The following is a 15,490-nucleotide window of genomic DNA, read 5'->3' as shown; positions in this document are numbered from 1 at the left end:
GACTGTCATTGAAGCGACTTGTATAAAGGAATTGAGCATTCCAAGCATGTTGTGTTCTTTTGAACTCATATCTGCTGTATTTGACTGTCTGACAATTCTCTGCTGAATTATGTTTTTTTTTTTCTTTCATTATTGAAATGAATTGTTAAAGTGATTTGAATTTGACTGGTGTCTCAAAAAAATTGCTACTTTTTAAGCCAAAACACCCAAATCTGGCCTGAATTAAATGAAAGTTGAACACTGGTCACTTTTACCTTCGTGTGAGATTCATAACAATGTTCATATTAGTCTCCTCTGACCACATGTGACGTGTCTTTTGTTGTTGTTTAGTGTTTGATTTCTATTTCCACTTTATTCAGGGTGACAACAGCACATCAAATTAAATTAAAAAACCGAAGAGATAAAAATGAACATGAGGGAAAGTCGAAGGTTTTGTCATGTAATACTTTAAACACAGACAAGTATTTATTTTCAAAGATCAACAGTGTCATCAAAATATTTACATCAACATGGAACCAAGAATGGAAACGAGAAAGTTTGTTTGAATAAAAGTTGGAAAAAGAGAACAAATGTGTCTTAAGTTACTAAAATGTTCTTCTGTTTTTAAATCTATTTCGGCTGTATGCAGCTGAATGTGTCCTTCAGATTTATTGTTTTGAGCCCAGTAGCTGAAACCCTGACAGAGGAGTGTACAGAGAGGAGTCACATTCCTCTCTTCTCGTTTGTGACGTCATCTTTGTGCAGTGGCAGTATCGTAGTCTATGAGGTTTAATCGAGGCGCGATTATTGCTAGTTGAAAACTTTACCCAATAACCCGCCTTGATGACTTGAAATATAATCAGCAACGGCAAATTTTTTTGCAGTTTCTCAGGAGATTGAGAATTTGTGAAAAACAAAGCTGTTCCAGTTAATAAATAAACTTGCTAGTTTTGTTCTTTCTGGATGCTTAACTGAATTGTTTTTGTTTATCAATAATTTACACCATTTGTTTTAAGCCCAGTAGGTTAAACTCTGACAGAGGAGTGTTAAGGAGATACCGTTGTCTTCTTTTGGGACGTGGTGGTGTAACAGTTTAAATGTGATTTAAGAGGTTTTACTTTGTCATCTGATGGTTAATAATAATAATCACATTATTCCATTTGATCGGTTTGGGTGAAGAGTGTCGGACTCAGACTCACTGAGTTCCATTAATCTCAGGTCATTTTTAGGACTTTCTGGAATTTATTAATAAATAATGCTGAATTTAAGTGGAAATGATTGTTGTACAGAAGCTTCAGAGATCTGAGGGGTTTTCCAGCAAACGCGATGAAGACAAATCTCCGTTTATTTTGACAAGTTGCAACTTTCTAATCATGTTTAGCCGCATGTTCTCCCTGAATTGCTGGCTGTCTGAGTGGTGTCCAAAAAATGAGGTGGGCTTCATAGATAATTGGCAAAGCTTCTGGGGAAAACCTGGTCTTGTTAGGAGAGACGGCATCCATCCCACTTTGGATGGAGCAGCTCTCATTTCTAGAAATCTGGCCAATTTTCTTAAATCCTCCAAACCGTGACTATCCAGGGTTGGGACCAGGAAGCAGAGTTGTAGTCTTACACACCTCTCTGCAGCTTCTCTCCCCCTGCCATCCCCTCATTACCCCATCCCCGTAGAGACGGTGCCTGCTCCCAGACCACCAATAACCAGCAAAAATCTATTTAAGCATAAAAATTCAAAAAGAAAAAATAATATAGCACCTTCAACTGCACCACAGACTAAAACAGTTAAATGTGGTCTATTAAACATTAGGTCTCTCTCTTCTAAGTCCCTGTTAGTAAATGATATAATAATTGATCAACATTTTGATTTATTCTGCCTTACAGAAACCTGGTTACAGCAGGATGAATATGTTAGTTTAAATGAGTCAACACCCCCGAGTCACACTAACTGCCAGAATGCTCGTAGCACGGGCCGAGGCGGAGGATTAGCAGCAATCTTCCATTCCACCTTATTAATTAATCCAAAACCCAGACAGAGCTTTAATTCATTTGAAAGCTTGACTCTTAGTCTTGTCCATCCAAATTGGAAGTCCCAAAAACCAGTTTTATTTGTTATTATCTATCATCCACCTGGTCGTTACTGTGAGTTTCTCTGTGAATTTTCAGACCTTTTGTCTGACTTAGTGCTTAGCTCAGATAAGATAATTATAGTGGGCGATTTTAACATCCACACAGATGCTGAGAATGACAGCCTCAACACTGCATTTAATCTATTATTAGACTCAATTGGCTTTGCTCAAAATGTAAATGAGTCCACCCACCACTTTAATCATATCTTAGATCTTGTTCTGACTTATGGTATGGAAATTGAAGACTTAACAGTATTCCCTGAAAACTCCCTTCTGTCTGATCATTTCTTAATAACATTTACATTTACTCTGATGGACTACCCAGCAGTGGGGAATAAGTTTCATTACACTAGAAGTCTTTCAGAAAGTGCTGTAACTAGGTTTAAGCATATGATTCCTTCTTTATGTTCTCTAATGCCATATACCAACACAGTGCAGAGTAGGTACCTAAACTCTGTGAGTGAGATAGAGTATCTCGTCAATAGTTTTACATCCTCATTGAAGACAACTTTGGATGCTGTAGCTCCTCTGAAAAAGAGAGCCTTAAATCAGAAGTGCCTGACTCCATGGTATAACTCACAAACTCGCAGCTTAAAGCAGATAACCCGTAAGTTGGAGAGGAAATGGCGTCTCACTAATTTAGAAGATCTTCACTTAGCCTGGAAAAAGAGTCTGTTGCTCTATAAAAAAGCCCTCCGTAAAGCTAGGACATCTTACTACTCATCACTAATTGAAGAAAATAAGAACAACCCCAGGTTTCTTTTCAGCACTGTAGCCAGGCTGACAAAGAGTCAGAGCTCTATTGAGCCGAGTATTCCTTTAACTTTAACTAGTAATGACTTCATGACTTTCTTTGCTAATAAAATTCTAACTATTAGAGAAAAAATTACTCATAACCATCCCAAAGACATATCGTTATCTTTGGCTGCTTTCAGTAATGCTGGTATTTGGTTAGACTCTTTCTCTCCGATTGTTCTGTCTGAGTTATTTTCATTAGTTACTTCCTCCAAACCATCAACATGTCTATTAGACCCCATTCCTACCAGGCTGCTCAAGGAAGCCCTACCATGAATTAATGCTTCGATCTTAAATATGATCAATCTATCTTTATTAGTTGGCTATGTACCACAGGCTTTTAAGGTGGCAGTAATTAAACCATTACTTAAAAAGCCATCACTTGACCCAGCTATCTTAGCTAATTATAGGCCAATCTCCAACCTTCGTTTTCTCTCAAAAATTCTTGAAAGGGTAGTTGTAAAACAGCTAACTGATCATCTGCAGAGGAATGGTCTATTTGAAGAGTTTCAGTCAGGTTTTAGAATCCATCATAGTACAGAAACAGCATTAGTGAAGGTTACAAATGATCTTCTTATGGCCTCAGACAGTGTACTCATCTCTGTGCTTGTTCTGTTAGACCTCAGTGCTGCTTTTGATACTGTTGACCATAAAATTTTATTACAGAGATTAGAGCATGCCATAGGTATTAAAGGCACTGCGCTGTGGTGGTTTGAATCATATTTATCTAATAGATTACAATTTGTTCATGTAAATGGGGAATCTTCTTCACAGACTAAGGTTAATTATGGAGTTCCACAAGGTTCTGTGCTAGGACCAATTTTATTCACTTTATACATGCTTCCCTTAGGCAGTATTATTAGACAGCATTGCTTAAATTTTCATTGTTACGCAGATGATACCCAGCTTTATCTATCCATGAAGCCAGAGGACACACACCAATTAGCTAAACTGCAGGATTGTCTTACAGACATAAAGACATGGATGACCTCTAATTTCCTGCTTTTAAACTCAGATAAAACTGAAGTTATTGTACTTGGCCCCACAAAACTTAGAAACATGGTGTCTAACCAGATCCTTACTCTGGATGGCATTACCCTGACCTCTAGTAATACTGTGAGAAATCTTGGAGTCATTTTTGATCAGGATATGTCATTCAATGCGCATATTAAACAAATATGTAGGACTGCTTTTTTGCATTTGCGCAATATCTCTAAAATTAGAAAGGTCTTGTCTCAGAGTGATGCTGAAAAACTAATTCATGCATTTATTTCCTCTAGGCTGGACTATTGTAATTCATTATTATCAGGTTTGTTGGGAAAGTGTAGGAACACAGACCCACAACAGGGGGCGCAAATGAACGGACAATGGAGGAAGTCAAATAGCACTTTTACTGTTGTGAAATAAGCACAACAAACACAACCGATTACAACAATAGACAATAAAGTCGAATCACAAAGGTGTCATGTGGGCAGGCTCGAAGATAGGAGACGTCTGTCCCAAGCAGAACCGGAACCACACGATTTCCTCCGCCACCGAACCCCGGGAATACTGGAGCCGCCAAGTCCCGAACTCCCAGGTGGCCACTGCCTCCGCTTGTCGGATCTGGTACTGCTGGCGAGGAACAGAAACAGTCAGATGTGGGTGCGCCTGCACCCAGCAACACGTATGGTGGAAAAACCACCTCCACCTCTCGTCAGGAAAACACTGTTAGTGCAGGAATGTGAGTACTTATCCAAAAGGGGTCCAATACAGTCTCCTGCTGTTCTACTCACTCTCTGCGTGAAGGCAAAAAAGTATTTATGGTCAAAAGACAATATAATTGGCTGGATACGTTACCTCCTCGGTAGAGCGATATCTCGGCAAAGAAGTGGAGATGACGTCTTGCAGATATACCGCTGCGGATCAGATGATTGGTAACAGCTGTCGCAGGTGACAGCTGTCACCCCGGCTGCTCCTGTGAGGTGGCAGCGCCCTCTGGTGCCTGGAGCCCGCACTCCAGGCAGGGTGCCCTCTGGTGGTGGTGGGCCAGCAGTACCTCCTCTTCAGCGGCCCACACAACAAGGTTGTCCTAAAAGTTCCCTGAAAAGCCTTCAGTTAATTCAAAATGCTGCAGCTCGAGTACTGACAGGGACTAGAAGGAGAGAGCATATCTCACCCATATTGGCCTCTCTTCATTGGCTTCCTGTTAATTCTAGAATATAATTTAAAATTCTTCTTCTTACTTATAAGGTTTTGAATAATCAGGTCCCATCTTATCTTAGGGACCTCATAGTATCATATCACCCCAATAGAGCGCTTCTCTCTCAGACTGCAGGCTTACTTGTAGTTCCTAGGGTTTGTAAGAGTAGAATGGGAGGCAGAGCCTTCAGCTTTCAGGCTCCTCTCCTCTGGAACCAGCTCCCAATTCAGATCAGGGAGACAGACACCCTCTCTACTTTTAAGATTAGGCTTAAAACTTTCCTTTTTGCTAAAGCTTATAGTTAGGCCTGGATCAGGTGACCCTGAACCATCCCTTAGTTATGCTGCTATAGACTTAGACTGCTGGGGGGTTCCCATGATGCACTGAGTGTTTCTTTCTAATTTTGCTCTGTATGCACCACTCTGCATTTAATCATTAGTGATTGATCTCTGCTCTCTTCCACAGCATGTCTTTTTCCTGGTTCTCTCCCTCAGCCCCAACCAGTCCCAGCAGAAGACTGCCCCTCCCTGAGCCTGGTTCTGCTGGAGGTTTCTTCCTGTTAAAAGGGAGTTTTTCCTTCCCACTGTCGCCAAGTGCTTGCTCACAGGGGGTCATTTTGACCATTGGGGTTTTTCCGTAATTATTGTATGGCCTTGCCTTACAATATAAAGCGCCTTGGGGCAGCTGTTTGTTGTGATTTCGCACTATGTAAATAAAATTGATTTGATTTGATTTAATAAGATGTGTCGACTGACTTGATTGTGGATGAGATGGGTGATTTACCTAATATAGAGTCGAACAATGATTGTGTGAACGATGCATTGTCTGAGGTCAGGTTTCATCCAGGCCAAGATCTCACGAAGGAATCCGACGCCCCTTAGTTTCTGAGCCTCGGCGGTCAACTAGGAAAACTGAGGAACAGCACTCAAATCCATATAGGGTGCCGCAATCGGTGCAGGCACATCAACTATTAGAGTAAAGTTGTAGGTATTTGATAGGTTCTCTGTGGTACATTGTCGGGTCGACGATGCCTCTTGTTGGGGAGGGATGTTGCGGATGGAACCGTGGGGTGTCACTGTTGCCCCACGGACTACTATAAGAAGCAAAAGTGGGGTGGCAAGTGCAAGCTTTTCCGCTGGAGGCCAGGGCATTACTTGGGTCCATGTTTCATGCTGATGCAATGAATTTTTTGGTGAGTTTTTTTTTATTGTTTTATGGTCTAAATTATTAGCACAGAAGTAAATCTTTTTTTGTTTTGTTTTGTTTTATGGCAGGGTTGCATTTAATTTGACGCTTTGCGTTGGCTGAACAACAGATGCCTTGAGAAGCGAAACGTGTGTGTGTGTGTGTGTGTGTGTGTGTGGGAATTCGACGCAGGTACATCTGATGTTTGGTTGACTCCACGTCGGGTAATTGCTACAGTGCAAATAGTCGATGTTGTAGGACAACATTCACCGATTCAAGTGTCTGTAAATTCACATACTGGTGTAATTTTTTACCATGAATCAGGAGGCAACTCCCATGGTAAATGAGTTGAATTTTCCAGAATTTGAAAATCTTGAGGAGGAAGAAAAACAACAAGCACTGGCTCTGTTAATGAAGTACAGTGGCGTTTTTGCAAAAAGTGACTTTGATGTGGGTTGTACCAAATTGATAACTCACGAGATTCCACTCGTAGATGAAACTCCTGTACGTCAGCCCTATAGACGGATTCCTCCCTCTCATTGCGCATGTGTGTAGATTATCAGCTGCTAAATGCAAAAACTGCTGTAACGACAACTCCTGTTCTGGCTTATGCAAAAAACTTACTTTAGAAATAGATGTTGATTGAAGAGATATATTTTTTAGTATATTTTCTAAAAAATGCCCCCCCCCCCCCCCCCCAAAAAAAAAATTGAATCTGCTCTTAATGATGGCCAGATTTTATATTCATAGCTGTAAATACTCTCTTCAAAAGCCCAAAATTGTTGTATTTGACTCCTTACTTTCATCTTACTTGACTTCATTAAATTTTTGTATGAATACTAAAGCTCCGAAGACCAAAACCATATGGAACAAATTTGAATTGTACAAATATGTTTATATATTCATGTTTATTTTGTACATTTGTAACATTTAAGTCTTGTATGTTTGTTGCTTGAGCCTTGTTCTTGTATTGTACATTTTCAATTATTTTTTTTTAAACAACTCTAAAGGACTGAAAGATGAGTCGGAGGAGAGGAAAAGAGGTACCATTCTCTCTAAATCATATTGTTTTGAATAGTCAGCTCATTTTTCATTTCATTTTCCAAAGATATGCTCTTTAACCAGCCTAATCACATGTTTTCTTCTTCTTTTATTTGTCCAACAGTGATTCTTCCCACCCATTTCTTCACTCTACAGTTGCGCAAGTTCTGGATGGAGGTCAGTTTAGCACCAGTGATCCTCTCTGCAGACCTGCTGTTACAGACTGTTTCTGTTCTGTTTGGTTGCTGAACAAAACCAGATGATGATGGACGTGCACAGAACACACTGGATAGTAGACTGAACATCCTCTGCTGGGCCTTCTTGATGTGAGTGTGTTTGCTGTCCAGTTCAGGTCCTGGGAGATGGCGGATCCCACAAACTTGAATGGGCACAGTGTTATTGATTTTAACTTAACCAGGTTAGTCCCACTGAGATCAAGACCTCTTTTGCAAGGGAGACCTGGAAAATTATAAAGTTTCCAATTCACCTAACCTGCATGTCTTTAAATGTGGGAGAAAGCCAGAGAACCCGGAGGGAACCCAAGCAAACACAGGGAGAACATACATACTCTATTCAGGTGGGAATCAAACCTATGACCTTCTTACTGTGAGGTAACAGTGCTAACCACTAAGCCATCATGCTGCCCAAATGGTGGAGAATGGTGCTAGGGGGCAGTGGTGGGGAGTTCAGAGACTCAAAAAAATAATAATTATGGGCAGATTGCACAGACACTGGTCATGAAGATATTCTACCCTGTTTGGGACATACACATGGTTATTATAAAATGTTAGTAAAGTAAGTGTTAAACATATATGATTGTATTTGATAGTATATGTCCCTTATGCCATCATAGTATTTTTAAATTCTTGAAAAAAATTTCTGATGAATATTGTGTCAATTTTTAAAAAGTGGTATTTCTTGTGGACTCATTTCACAGGACGAAATAGAATACCGAAATTTTGCACAAAAAACATTTATGCTGTTAATATTCCTCATTTATTAACACAAAAAATACTAAACATTTAATGATGCTGTCAAATTATTCTTTAAAAATGACCTAACAGGATGGAACAGAGTTTGACAGGGTGGAAGCAAAGTTTTTAAAAAGTGATGAAATTATTGTTCAAGCACTCAGTGGTTACCCAGCAGCAGATAAAAGTACTGCAAAAGCTTTCTGCATTTATAACATTTATTGCCACAATGTGGAGCCAATGTGCTTAGAAGTATTAAGCGCATGTCTGTATGTTCTGTGGGTGTTTAGATGTAAATGTATTCTGAGTTCACACAAAGATTAAGTTATCCAAAGACTTTTTCGCGTTGCTGAAAGTGTACTTAATCTTTCTTAATATTTATTTTAGACAAGTTTGGGAAGGATGCACCGTTCCTGGAAATACTGCAATACCAGGTCGATGCGTGGAGTGGACGGAGCAAGCTCCTACTCCGTCTCAGTGTTTCAAAAATCAATTTAATATATGGTTCTCCTATGGAGAACGTATCAGATATTAAACTGATAAGAACAGATACTACACTTGATCTTAGCCAAAAGGCCGAGAAGCGATGCTGAGGTCAACTTTCGACAGCCAACACTTCAACCGTACAGTAACTTTCACTTATGGTGTCACATCTGATTTACTGTAATAATATCGTTTCACATCACAAATATACAACATATAACAAACAGTTGAATATGAATTCACTAAAATTTTCCAATTCATTTGTTTAAAGAAAATGGAGCAATCTAAATCATGCCGTCTTTCATTTATCGATCACTTGATACGGTCTGGTCCAATAAAAAAAAAAATGACTTTTCAGTTTTCAACCCCCTCAGAATGAAAACAAAAAATACATCATACATATATATTACTGTTGACGTATTGTAAAATATTTGAATTTAGCACACAACAAAGCTGTCGATAATCTAAAATTCTTGAATAAAGTGTGACTTAAACTGTTTATCAATGTTTATGATTGGACCTCGATCACTCTCTAGTGGACAGCAGCGCAAACTACAGCTGCCAGATGCAAAATGACATTTTTTCTCAATCTCAATTATTTTCTCGATTAACTTTTTCGTCCTAATCACGTTTTTCTGCAATTATTTATGAAACTTGCTACACAGTATAAAATACATTTGACATAGTTGTTATCTTGGTCCCTTGTTCATAAGCACAATTTTTCACCTCACAACTCCTGCATATGGAATAACTAAGATATATGCTTGAAGCACAAATCAGTTTACTTGCAAAAATGGTTCAACTATGGGATTATATATGTACATCAATTATTTAACAAAGATGGCCTTACTTACTCTTAAGATGAATTCCTACGTGTGCATAATTTCCCAGTGTTACCAAAGGAATTTGTTGTTGGTTTTGATGCAATTCCTTCAGGTGTTAAAATGTTAATGTCAACCTACGTACATAATCCTGCTGTTGACAAATCCATAGAATTATTTATTGGTAATTCTGAACCATTTTTGAGCATCAAAACACAAAGCAAATGTATTAGAGAACTCATAAATCATAGATACATAGATGTTACCCTATAAACAGTGTGATTTCAAAGTTACACGTAAATGTTGACCCTCTTTGTTCATTTTGTCATAATGCTGAAGAATCAATTATTCATGTTTTTTGGGGGGAATTTTCATACACACAAAAGCCTGTTTGTAAATAGAAAACTTACTTTACAAATAGATGTTGATTGTAGAGATATAATTTTTGGTATATTTTATAAAAAATGCCCCCCAATATATATATATATATATATATACTCTCATCAAAAGACCAAAATTGTTGTATTTGACTCCTTACTTTCATCTTCTTAACCTCATTAAATTTTTGTATGAATACTAAAGCTCCGAAGACCAAAACCATATGGAACGAATTTGAATTGTAAAAATATGTTTATATATTCATGTTTATTTTGTACATTTGTAACATTTAAGCCTTGTATGTTTGTTGTTTGAGCCTTGTTCTTGTATTGTACATTATATATATATATATATATATATATATATATATGAAAAAACAACTCTAAAGGACTGAAAGATGAGTCGGAGGGGAGGAAAAGAGGTACCATTCTCTGTTGGACAAAATCCGTTATATACAACATTTAATACATGGAAAAAAATACAAAAACTTTGGGACTTTTTTTGTCCAGTGACTGCAAATATCCGTTTTATACGATGATGGTTTAATTGAGTTTTACTGGACATGGGACTGAACAATAAGTTTACTTCTCAAAGCTCTGAAGGGAATCTGTACATCTTGAAACACTTGCTGTGACTATTTTGCCTCCAAATGCACAACAACCCGGCATTTAATTGCCTCGGGGTCGCCACAGCAAATCCAAGGTAGATCTGCCTGCTGATTTGTCCCAAATTTTACGCCGGATGCCTTTCCTGACGCAACTCCACATTAAGTGAAGAAACATGAACCAGGAGCCTTCTGCTCTGAAACCAACTGCTCTAACAATGTGACCACCACCACTCCTGCCCCAAGGGGGAGGATTATATAAATAAAAATAAAATAATAATAAATAAATAATAATAAATTAAAATAAAACCGTGTCATGAAAAGCACCCCATTTTCATGACGGGGGCATGAAAAAACAAGACACCAATATTTTCATAAATCTTTTTTCGTTTTGAATAGTCAGGTCCTTTTTCATTTCATTTTCCAAAGATATGCTCTTGGTTACCCAGCAGCAGATAAAAGTACTGCAAAAGCTTTCTGCGTTTATCACATTTATTGCCACGATGTGGCGCCAATGTGCTTAGAAGTCAATGTTGGGTATTTTCTCCTCCAAACATTCTTAAAACCTTTAACAAGACAAACAGAGTCAAAAAACACCAGTGAGACAGAAAGTCAAATTTAGCTCGCGAGGAGTGCAAACAGTCCGTACACGTAGTACCACTGAAAGCACTAAGGACTGTTGCGCCTGCTCACTCTTTTTATTAGGAAAACCTACCCACAGCGTGAAACTTGTCCTAAGGGGGGGGGGGGGGGGGGGGGGGGGGGGGGGGAACGCATGACAAGTTTCTTCAAGTAAAACAAACACATGCGTCAATAAGTGCAGCTGCGTGGAGAAACAGTTTCTTTCCTTTAATCTTATCATCAAAGGTCAGCACATCCCGTTCTTGCAGGCTCTTCTGTTGCACTTATCATCTGTTCTGCATCACAAATTCACAACAGTCAAAACTGACCTCAGCATACTATCTTCACTCCCAGTTCAGACTGACCTCAGCATACTTAAGACAAAGTTGAATAACAAGTACATTATCAGGGTTATTTTGAAGACAGACAGGTACAAAGCAGCACAATAACATTTTCATCAGAAAGAAGACAAAGGTACAAATGTTTAGCAGTGATAACATATATATATATATATATATATATATATATATATATATATATATATATATATATATAAAATCTTTAACATTTCCCACCTGTTTATCGCCTGTTAAACATATAGTAGTAGTTATCACCTAGCTTAGCACTTCTTTCTTGAGATTTTCACTAAGAGGTTCATCATGGTATGTTCTACAGGCTTACACCCCAGAGGTTATGTCATCGTCATCATCATCGGTGTCTGGGTCATCATACTTAGTTTGGTCAGGGAAAAGTTCATGAACTCCTTGCTCCCAGTCATCATTGTGGCTATCTTCATCCTCGTCATTGTCCTCGGCTTCAGATCCAAGGAGAGGGTATGTAGCTGAAGTGGGCATTCCTGGCCCTATTGCTGTTGTGATCATTCGATTAATAAGTCCACGTATTCACGGAATACAACAACATCCACACAATGTCAGAATCGCAGCAAACACTGCTATAGACCTAATTTCTGCACATTGTAGTGGATGTAGTTTATTCTGTCTACGTTCTTATTAATTGAACACCACCGACAGATGGAGGATTCGAATCCAGCTGCTATTTGATCAGCCAGTTTATACTCGTCAGGCACTCCTCTGGGGACTCCTATCGCATCAATATATGTTGGATCTCCCACTCCTTTCCAATCTCTTTTTACTCTATGTCTGGTTATGCCTTTCTGCCAGTCTTCAGGAATGAGAGAGGCTGTATATGTCATGACTTCTTCAGGTGTCATGGGCATGGCTTTAACTGGTAACAATAATGATATAAATGCACAATAACCTGACACATTTCTTGGCAGTCTGTCAAAGATTCTGTTATCACCACACCACCACCACACGTCACTTCGGCTGACTGGTATAAATGAACCGTTTTTCTGTATTATTCGACTACACCACTTGTCTTATTACTTTTTCAGCTAAAGCTTCATAGGCTAAGAGTGTGTTAACTCATCACGTCAACAGTTCAAGCTTGAACTGGAGTTGTGAGCTTTTCAATATCATCATAATTCTCAGTACAGTCATTATAGTTTTCTCCACTAAGGTCTGACTGTTTCAATGCTTGATATTTTGGCATAGTTTGTTGGAAGGCCAGATTACACTGTACAAATGTATTTGACACCATTTTGCCAACCATTGTTTTGATATAAGGGATCACACAACACATGCAAAGTCCAATCAGAATTAGGACTATAATAACTGGTGTCACCATTTTCAATAGTAACTGCCAACATGGTCCTGAAGTCAACCAGGACCAGGGATTCCACCGGTTCACGGCTAGGGTGTCTTTATGCATTGCATCACGAAGTTTATTCAGCTCTTCCAATGCGTCCTGCATATCCACTGAATGAATGGAGTCTGGGATGAAAGTACAGCATGTTGTGTTCAGCAGAACACAAACTCCTCCCTGTGAACCAGTAAGCAAGTCTAAAACCATGCGATTTTGCATCACCATGGTACGTAAAGCATCTATTTCAGTGTTTTGAGCTGCTACTATTTTTTCAGTTACATTCATGAACAGACCCAATCGATAATTCAGAGTTTCAATCATTAATGAATTTTTTCCCACTCCTATCCAGGGGAACAATGAATGTGCTATTTTATCTCCTACAGACCACAATTTTTGGTCCTTTGGTACATCCGAGCCCCACATGTGATCATGTGGTAACACATCTGGGTATATCAATCTCCTCCGTCTGGTGCTGCCATTCTTCTCTGTGGAGGTCCTTGGCACTACCACATATGTATGGTCAGTCACCTGGGTAGGTGCACACACACCACCCCAATTTGGTGGGAGACTCATGTACAGTCTGGAACCACAAAGCCAATAGATGTCATCATACACCAGAGTACCATTTACAGGTGGTAGCAAAAACTTACTAACATAAGCACATGATTCATCCGTTCCCCATGGACAGGAGCCTGTATAATTACATCCCCGTCCAATGTGATGAAGATAAGTACCATCCACATATTATGTTTTGGTTAGGCTTAAATTATTTGATAAAACATACGTTTGGGTACACAGACGTTTCTTAATTTTACCTACAGTTTTATTCCCTGTCCCGTAAAAGCAAATTGGGAATGGCCGTTGTGATGACAATTTAACGTGATGATATTTTTGCGTTTCCCTTCAGTCTAGTCAATGGAGCAGCACTTGGGCACGCTTGTACGTCCTCTGTTGAAATCCCTATCATATAAGTGGTTGCACTGAGGCAAGTGGTGTTAGAACTGCCCCCGAAATACAGTTTGATTATGCATCCGTATGATAAGACATTCTGTCACCCTAGCAGGGTACGGTTTAGCCGTCAGAGCTGGGTGTGTTGAGGATATAGGTATTTGCGAACAAACATAACAATTAGTAACGTAATTCCATAGCCAATAAATGAACATATCTGTACCACATATTAGTATGGTAAATATGAGGGTGTCCATCTGTCTCATTCACATTATGAATAAACCTCTTCTGACGTTGCTTGCGTTGTTCTCTGGCTCAGTCCACAGTGAGCTGCAATTCTTGGGTCAACCACCAGGCCAGGAATCCGAGGAGCACGAAACACACTAAGATCACAACGCAACCGGCTGCCCTACCAACAGTCCGGCAGCGGCGGTGCTGAGCACGCCGCTCCGGGGTCTGCTGTAGTTCAGTCATGATTGCTAGGATACAGTGTTGTTAACCAACCTCACCTAATAGTGCAAGGATCTCCCTGCTTCACTGGCATTGAGACAATCTATTGCTAATTAAATAGACTCCCTTTGTAGCCAGACTTCCCCTTACACTGTGGAGGCAGCCAACACACGCTGTATCTTACAGTGATGTATCCACGTTGATCTCTCCGCTATCTTTACTGCAGTTGGTGTTGTTAACAGCACTTGGTATGGACCTTCCCAACGAGGACTGGACCAGTTCTTCCTCTTAATCACTCTGATGAACACCCAGTCTCCTGGCTAGACTACTGGAAGGCCGTCCTGTGGAAGATCAAAATTATTCGGCAGTAAATGTGTTTAAGTTATCTCTTTCTGTGTTAATGTCTTTTTCATAAAATTTGCTAATGTTTGTTCCTCATCTGCTGTTTTAGTATCCATGTCAAAATTGGTAGACGATATGGTCGTCCATAAAGTATCTCAAATGGTGTTAACCCTGATGGTGTTGGTGTTATTCTCATATACAATTTTACTAGGTCCAAACATTCAATCCAGGTTCGTTTTGTCTCTTCTATACATTTCCTTAATCTTATTTTTATTGTGCCCTTTGTCCTTTCCACTAATCCTGCACTGTGTGGATGATAAGCACAATGATTTTTGAGATTAATCTGTAGCGCTTCTCCTACGTATTGCACTATTGTATTAACAAAATGCGCTCCATTATCTGAATAGACTGTTTCTGGTATTCCAAATCGTGGAATGATGTCTTTGCACAATGCTTTAGCCACTGTAAGTGCATCTGCATGTTTTGTGGGGAACAATTCTACCCATTTTGAGAACGCATCAATTATGACTAAACAAAATTCCTTCTATTCATGTTTACTCAACTGTATATAATCCATATGAATCACTTGAAAGGGATATTGTGGTGTTGGAAATTTGCCTCTTTGGGGTCTCAAATTGCCTTGTGAATTGTGTTTTGCACATGTCATGCATGCTCTACAATGCTGTTTTGCATATGCATCGAACCCATAAAGACAAAAAATAGATTGTAATTGCGATATCATACCCCCTGATGAGACATGCGTCACGCCATGGCTCATGATAGCTGCCCATTTAAACATATTTTCTGGCAATATGGGTTTCTTTTGTGGTCATAAGTACAAA

The 15,490-nt window shown here is 39.2% G+C and overlaps 2 non-coding genes across 2 annotated transcripts; one reads left to right on the top strand and one right to left on the bottom strand.

The window, feature by feature from the left end:
* The first annotated feature begins 732 nt into the window (after positions 1–732).
* On the top strand, positions 733–875 carry LOC117528826. Its single transcript, XR_004565885.1, has one exon. It is a non-coding gene; the product is annotated as a U4 spliceosomal RNA (small nuclear RNA).
* A 7,798-nt stretch (positions 876–8,673) lies between these two features.
* Positions 8,674–8,864, bottom strand: LOC117528801. Its single transcript, XR_004565863.1, has one exon. It is a non-coding gene; the product is annotated as a U2 spliceosomal RNA (small nuclear RNA).
* Between the last annotated feature and the right edge of the window lie 6,626 nt (positions 8,865–15,490).

Source organism: Thalassophryne amazonica, chromosome 16 (assembly GCF_902500255.1).
Source record: "Thalassophryne amazonica chromosome 16, fThaAma1.1, whole genome shotgun sequence".
NCBI lineage: Eukaryota > Metazoa > Chordata > Actinopteri > Batrachoidiformes > Batrachoididae > Thalassophryne > Thalassophryne amazonica.
This window is presented reverse-complemented; position numbering and strand designations above follow the sequence as displayed.